Source organism: Echinops telfairi, unplaced genomic scaffold (genome assembly GCF_000313985.2).
Source record: "Echinops telfairi isolate 266 unplaced genomic scaffold, ASM31398v2 ScPeMD7_2565;HRSCAF=3150, whole genome shotgun sequence".
In the NCBI taxonomy this organism is placed as follows: Eukaryota; Metazoa; Chordata; class Mammalia; order Afrosoricida; family Tenrecidae; genus Echinops; species Echinops telfairi.
In genome coordinates this window covers 6,724,776-6,731,297 of record NW_022106463.1, presented here as the reverse complement: position 1 = coordinate 6,731,297, position 6,522 = coordinate 6,724,776, and positions in this window count along the sequence as shown.

The following is a 6,522-nucleotide window of genomic DNA, read 5'->3' as shown; positions in this document are numbered from 1 at the left end:
AGTTGCCGTAAGTCAGAGGCATCTAGATGCTACCAAGTGACCATGTTGCAGTACCAGCCGTTTGACCTGAAGGGTCACACGTGCATTGATCATTGTCATGGCACTCTGCGATACTATCAGGTGAAGAAGGAGCCTTAGTGGTGCAGAGGTTGAGCATCCCACTGCTAACCGAAGAGTGGGCAGTTTGAGCCCACCAGCCACTCCATGACAGAAAGATGTGGCAATCAGCCTCCGGAAAGATTTCAGCCTGCAAACCAGGGGGAAGTCCCCTTGGCCCTATAGGGTGGCTGTGGGTCGGCGTTGACTGGAAGGCAATGCACATCGTAGGGTAAAGGCCGGGGAATATCAGCCTTTATTACAGTCAGTACAAGAAATCATTACCTTTTGCTCTCTGTCATCAAGGGTGGTCAACCCTTACACTACCAGAACACTATCTTCGGCCTGCCCACACGTTTCATCTTCAGCGACACTAGCCCACACAGATAGCCTATTTCTCATGTTATATTCTTCATTAGAAGGGGAGCATTTCAACACATTCGCCTTTTAAAAAACCTAACGTGGTAGGCAGAAAGAACCCCCACCCCCAAACCTGTCCCCCAATCCCAGAGCCCGAGTGTGTGTTGCATTGCACACATTCCACACAAGGCACATGCATTAAGGTGCAGACCCTAACTCTTGTTGAGGACCGCTGATTCCAACTCACAGCCACCCCACATGACAGGGTAGCACTGCCCCAAGGGTGTGCGTGGCTGGAATCTTCACGGAAGCAGGTCGCCAGTTCTGTAGCCCACTGAGCATCTGGGTGGCGCTGACCTGCCCATCTTTGGGTGGGCAGCGGAGCGCTTAGCCACACTGCTGTTGTTAGGCGCCATCAAGTCCACTCCAACCGATGTCCAACAGAACAGAACTAACCCACATCTTGTACCGTCCTCACAATTGGCCCTGTGTCTGAGCCCCTTGACACTGTGTCCATCTGTGTCAGTCTGGGTACTTCAGAAAAACAAATCCACAGAAACTCGTGTATAAGAGAGAGTTTTATAAAAGGGTACGTGCACATCAAGAAAACATCCCAACCCAGTGCTGCCCAAGCCAACAAGTCCAACACTAACCCATTAACCCATATGTCTGACACCAATCCACAAAGTTCTCCTGCATCTCACAAAATAGACGCAATGATGCCGACTGCAGGAGGAAAGCTGAGTCAGTGAATGTGTAAGCATCTCAGCGCTGGCAGGGTCTCCACATAGGTGCTCCAGCACCCAGGGCTGCATCGGGGTAGGTCCATGTGGATTCTCCTTGGGGATGTCTTGCAGGAAGTCAGCCTTGCCAGCTGAAGCAGGGAACTGCTAAGGCAGCTGCAAGCAAGAAGACCTGAGAACTAGAAAGGTGAGCTCACTGAGCCATTTATCCCTCCTCCCTTCAATCAACCCCATGTGTGTTTATTGGCCAAGTTGGCACAATTAACTAACTAACTCACCATCTACCTCATCCAGGGGCTTCCTCTTTTCACTGCCCCTCTATTTTATCAAGCATGATGTCCTTCTCCAGGGACTGGTCTTTCCTGATAACGTGCCCAAAGTATGGGAGACAAAGTTTTGCTATCCTCGATTCTAAGGAAAATTCTTGTTCTTCTGTCCGTCCATGGTACTTCCAGTACTCTTTGCCAGCACCATAATTAAATGTGTCAGCATTTCTGTGGTCCTTACTACTCATTGTCCACCCTCCAGGGGCACATGAAGCTATTGAATGTTGGGAGCCGGCCCTAGCAGACATTCTCAAGGTCCTTCAGTGACCGGCCCTAGTGGAAAATTACTGGCAGGTGGTTATGCCTTAAAAGATATCTTAGTCACCAAAGCTTCCTTGTTCTATGAAAATGTCTGAGACAGTTTGCAGTCTGTGTTACCCTCCGTCTCCCCCCGAAGTGTTCTTTGACCATTGTGCATCTGTAACTGTTCTGCAGCTACGTGACCTTGGTTGGTTATCCTCCCCACTCTTCACCCATTGGTTGAAATACTAAGCACTCATTGGACTACAGACATACCATATTGGGAATATGATGGATAGCCGATTGGTTAACATTCTTATGCTTCATTATAATATACATGTTGGATTGGATACTGTGCAGCACACCTTATTAGAATATGCACCTCCCAGTTCCTCTTTATATTCCCCTAACTTTGCCCAAATAAACGAGCTTGATCAGCATTTGTCTTGCTCCACGTCTCCGTGTCTTTCTTTCCATCCAGGTTCGTCTTTCCCCCCAGGGTCCTGCTCGTGCGTCCCGCTGGCCGGGACGCATTAATTGAAAGGCCCGTGGCTTGAGTCAGCACACCTAACTCAGTCTTCAAAGTGAACTCCTTGCTCTTCCACCCTTTGAAGAGGTCCTTGTGCAGAAGACTTACCCCGTGCAATGTGCTGCCTGAGTTCTTGACTGCTGCTCCCAGGGGCATTGATTGTCCATCCAAGCAAGACAGACTCCTTGATGACGTCAGCATTTGCCCCGTTCATGACGCTGTTTTTGTCCATTGGCCCAGGTGTGAGGGTGAGGGTTTTCTTCGCATTGAGTTACAGTGGCCATACCGAAGCCACCGTCCCGATTCAGACATGAGCCATGACACCACCCACCTGGGGAGATTAGCCTGAGAGCCTGGCCTACTCACACGAGCTCTTCAGAGCACAGCATCCTGTGCGTCTTCTGTCTACAGCTCCAGAGACTCAAAGCTTGAGAGAGACTACCCGTTATTACAAGTGGGAGCCCAGGGACAGCATGGGAGGAGGCCCAAGACACAGCATGGGAAGGGGGCCCCGTGAGAGGGGATGCAGCCCGCACATCATGCCAACGAGTCTGTGGGGGGCAGTCCTTTTAGGTCCCCCCAGAAGACTGGACATTCCTTTCTTGCTGACCTTCCACGCACAGAGGAAAACACTCTTAAAGGAGCGTGTTACAACGGGTGGCAGCTTTCCTTTAGGGCTTGGCAAGGATCCCACTCATGGGGAGACATTGTCCCCCATGGGCAATGCGCTCGGCATCGGGAGAGAATTTCTCCCACTCAGAGGGAGAAAGATCGGGCTTTCTACTCCAGGAAAGAGCTGCCGTCTTGGAAACCCCAGTGGTAGTTCTGCCCTGTCCTTATAGGGCCACTGGGAATTGGTGTTGACTCAATGGAAGTGTTTGCTTTGGGTCTGGCCCTGGCGGTGTAGTTGGTTTTGCTTAGGGCTTTGGACCCCAAGGATGGCATTTTGAATCCGCAGCAGCTCTGTGGATAAAGAGGCGTCTTTCTGCTCCCGTAACGATGGGCAGTCTCAAACCCGCAGGGCCAGGTTGCCTCTGTACTGTAGGGCCACGAGGAGTCAGCATCGATGTACCAACAGTGTGCTGTGTTGTTGTTTTTTCCCCTTGAGCATAGGCGGTGTTTGCATGGTCAGCGGACTGCGCGGTGCCTGTGAGAACGACATTGATTACGATACCGGGAGTCCAATGTCACTTCCACACCGGTGAATATCACAGCTCTTGTTCGAGCAACTTTCTTCTCCACGGCTTCATGTTTTCTTTTCTGACGATGTAACTCACCCTGAGCACACTCGTGGGAATCCCCGGGGTGGGAATTGTGACGAACACCCTCGGCTGCCAACCAGATAGCCGGATGGTCCATCCCTCCAAGAAGAGCCTCAGAAGAAAGATCTGGCAACCTCCTCCCAAACCATCAGCCTCTCAGGACCCCCGTGGGACACGCCCCTCCTCTACCCAGCCAATGTGTTTACATTGCTGTACACAGAAAAGAGGCCCTAGTGGGTATTCCCGGAGGATCCCGAATGCCCTCTGTCCCTAATACAGGCATCGTCCTAGCGAAACACAGCCCAAGTCACTGCCTGCTCTGGGGGCCCCACACACTGTCCCCTGGGGTCCATGCAGCTGTCTGTCATAGACAGCAAGTGGGAGGTAGGAGACACGGACCCAACAGTCAGGGCCAGCTCAAAGGGGGTCACTTTTCTGTTCTCCAGCTACCCCTTCCCCTCCCCCCCAAACATTGCTGCGTTTTCAGGATCATCTTGACTGTCCAGCATCCAGAAGGGGGCTCCAGGGGGTACAGAAACAAGATGAACGGAGAATGCAGCAGTTGCCAGTTCAGTATTTTCCACACGGGTCATTCCATGGCACCAATCACATGACCATCACCAACACCATCAGCCAAGATCCCATCACTCCCAACAGAGGCTCAGTGTTTCCCCGGCAGTGACTGTTCCTCGCCCCGCCCCCCGCCTGCCGTAACTGTTGAACGTGGTCTCTATCCACGGCCCACGTGGGTGTTTCAGAGACGCGAGAGCGGGACGAGGTGCTCTGGTGGGTCAGTGGGTTGTGTGTTGGCCTGCTAACCACAGGTGGGCCGTTTGAATCCACCAGCCACTCTGGGAGACTTTCTACTCCTGTTAAAATTTACAGTCCTGGAACCCCACAGGGACAGCTATACCCGTTCATTGGCTCGCTACGAGCAGGTATCCCTGTGAATCCATTCCTGGGGACTCAGAGAAACCCTATAGGACAGGGAGCATGCTCCCTGCGGGCTTTTTGAGACTAGCTCTTGGTGAGCGTAGAAAGCCTTGTTTTTCTTCCACAGAGTGACTGGCAGTTTTGAACTGGCCCCGTGGTTCACAGCCCACGTGTGACCCCTACCCCTCCAGGATACCTTCCAGATGTCCTTAGTTGTCCTCAAATCTCCTCATTACATGCCCCCACCCCCACCCCTTCCCACTGCCTTGGGAAAAGGGACACTCTAAGGCAGGAACTCTCAGTCTGTGGGTCGAGACCCCTTTGGGGGTCGAACGACCTGCTCCCAGGGGTCACCCGATTCATCACAGTAGCAAAAGGACAGTGATGAAGTAGCAACGAAAATCATTTGATGGTTGGGGGTCACCACCACATGAGGAACTGTATGAAAAGGTCGTGGCATTGGGAAGTTTGAGAACCGCTGTTCTAAGGATTGTTCCGTCAGGCTTAGATACCAGGGCTCAGGGCTAGCCTGGTCAGACGGAGACAATCTTGCTTTCCCTTGGGGATTTGCTTCTCCTGGTCCATGTTGGTGGAGTGGTTAAGCGTTGGGCCGCAATCCTCCTCGTCAGCAGTTCGAAACCACCCGCAGCTCCGAGGGAGACAGGCTTGGCTTTCTGTTCCCGTCAACAGAAGCAGTTGCACTCTAGGAAACCCACAGGGGGCGCTATGAGGCAGCATTGACGTGACTCCGTGGTAGGTCTCAGGGAGCCCTGGTGGCATCGCAGTTAAGAGCTGGGCCGCGCACTGCAAGGTCAGCACTTTGAAACCATCAGCTGCTCCACGGGAGAAAGATGGGCTTTTCCACTCCCGTAAACAGGCATCGTCTCAGACACTCGGGGGCCAGTTCTTCTCCGCCCTATAGTGTCTCCATGAGTCAGTATGAACTTGATGGCAGTAAGTTTGGTGTTGCCCCATCTTCACCATGGTGTGGAGGACGCCGCCCCTGCCCGGTGTCCACACCCTGTGTCCACACCCCAGGTGGGCAGTGCGGGCCCTCCACTTGTACTTTTAGGGATCGGATCTGGGGAGAAAAGGAAGATCTTCTATTCCTGGGGGGTAAAAATGTCTAGCTTTGGAGCCCCCCCGCCACCATCCCCGGGGCCAGTTCTACTCTGTCCTGAGTGAGTCAGCGTGGACTTGATGGCCATGACTTTCCTGTAATCAATGTACTCTTTCCCTCGTTGTTAATGGAAACTCAGCACCCCACACAAACAAACCAAACGAAACGCTCTCCCATGGATGCCGACCCATAGTGACACAACGGACAGGCTAGAACTGCCCTGTGGGTTTCTGAGACCGCAACTCGTTACCAGAGTGGAAAACCTCGGCTTTCTCCCTCAGAGCAACTAGTGGTTTTGAACTGTTGGCCTTGTAGATCACAGCTCAACGCATAACCACTACACCACCAGGGCACCAGCGGCACTCCACAGCAAGTGCTTTTATTATGATGATGGACCAACGCAGGGGGTTTTCACTAGAGATCCACATCTGTTTTTGACCCAAGTCACTCACCTCTCAGAGCTTCCCCCTGGGTCCACAGAGCCACACATGGCTGGTTTCCGATGCTCCGTCGTGGCTTGTAGTTCACTTTCTGTAACCTCTGTCACAAGCATCCACTCCGAGTTTTAGGTCCCATGTAAGACAATAGCATCTTGGGTGAGAATCATTATGAAGCTGATTCCCCAAAGATAGACACCCTTAGCACAGAGTAGAACTGCCCCACAGGTTTTCCCAGGCTGTAAATCTCTGTGGAACCAGACAGCCTCATCTTACTCCCGGAGAGTGGCTGGGAGGTTCAAACTACCGACTTTTCAGTTAGCAGTTGAGTGTTTAGCTGTGCTCCAGGAGGCCTTTTAGTTATAGTAAAAAGAGAGGAATCCAGATCTTCAGAAGAAAGAGACACATGGTGAGATCTGGGAAGTCTCCCACTGGGAGCTGCAGCTGGAGCTCAGAGTAGCACCACCCACCAGGAA